The sequence below is a fragment of the Aureococcus anophagefferens genome (genome assembly GCF_000186865.1).
Source record: "Aureococcus anophagefferens unplaced genomic scaffold AURANscaffold_82, whole genome shotgun sequence".
NCBI classification, from domain to species: Eukaryota; class Pelagophyceae; order Pelagomonadales; family Pelagomonadaceae; genus Aureococcus; species Aureococcus anophagefferens.
In genome coordinates, this window is record NW_008705633.1 from 8,741 (window position 1) to 10,315 (window position 1,575).

The window sequence follows — 1,575 nt, forward strand, 5'->3', positions numbered from 1 at the left end:
GGCACGCATAATCTGCCCAGTGGAATCGTCGTTCTGGCTCTCTGCCGGCGGATCCGATCTCACCTTGTTCGGTGATGGGTGCTTCTTCGAGAGAGACTTGACTCGTGTTCAGCATAGAGAAGCAGGCTGACTGACATGGTTACTTCGGTCGAGGGATAATGTGACCTAGCTTGATCTCTAGATCAGCTTGTAGCATCAGAATTAACGGTTGTCTCGCTGGTTTGAATGAAGCGCCCAACAGCCTGGGTAACTCATGGACCAATACACAGCACCCAAACGCCTCAATTTAGATACCCTCGGGCAGGTGTCGGGGAGATATTGGTCGATGCAGGCCTTTACTTTTTAGGGCAGACAGCCGAGTATGTCCACTATCTTCACGGGGAATGGGCCGGTGGCATACATGCCATCGTGCTGTGCATGTGTTCAGAGACCCAACTAGCACGCTTCTGCTTTCATAAAGAGGTGTTTGCATAGAGGAGCGCCACATCTCACCAGCACTGATGACAATTGGTTTCGGACATTTTAAGAAAGGTCCAGGCTCCCCTACTGGGCATTCTGCACGGACTGGGTTCAAGGTTGCCTAGTCCGATGCTTGATGCTGACTGGAGAACGTGCGGGACTCGAGCTCGTGTATGGAGATTGTCGAGATCTATACCTGCTGTTGCTGACTCCAAATTCGATTGCGATAGCGCGGATCTGCTTCATGGAAGCGTCGTATCGGCAATTCACGATTCTTCCTCTGATCCATACTCTCATGCGCTCACTCTTGCTCACACTGTAACCTTAGCACCTCGTATCGGGGCCCGAAACACCACCACGTTGCTTTGACCGAGCTCTGCATTGGCAAGCTGCGCGAACATCGCGAACTCAAACAGGGGATAGGTTCATTCCTAAAATATGCTATTATCTGCTTGGGAGGCTGAGCACGCTCCCATACATGTGTATGGCGACAAAGTTTGATTTATTTGCGAGGTCTCGTTCTTTGGCGAGCGAGCAACTTGGTTATAGGAACATATGTCACCGTTCTTTTGACCCTCAGCCCGCATGTCACGACTGTCGTATGGAGGCATCTGCGTTACTTGCACAACTTGAGAGCCCGAGGGCAATTTGGCAATGTTAACAATGGTCTCAGATCGCTTGAGAAACATGCCAGATCATCAACGTGGGCAGGGAGTCTGACCAAGTCCGGCACAGATTGATGTGCAAATGTTTGCACTGAACACTCTGTTTTCCGTTCGTGAATTTGACTCCTTCGCTGTCGATGCAATTCTTCACCTCATACAGCCTCGGTTACGTCAACACTCGATTCGCGGCGCTTTTACTGGAGGCGTTAAAAGGGTCCTAATGTACGACCTTGGTCTTGCTTTTTGCCGTTGCGAGTTGCCGATGATACTTTTATTCGCCGCCAACACACCCTGTTGTGAAATGCTACCGCTGCTTGGAGCCTCTGATATGCTCTTCCTGTCTCGTGTCTGCAGGCTTCGTGCTGGTGCAGATCTCCTTGTGTCGGTGTTGTGATGATTAGTTTCTGATGCAGTTCACTCCCAAGACCGGAAAGTGCTGCTGGGCTTCACT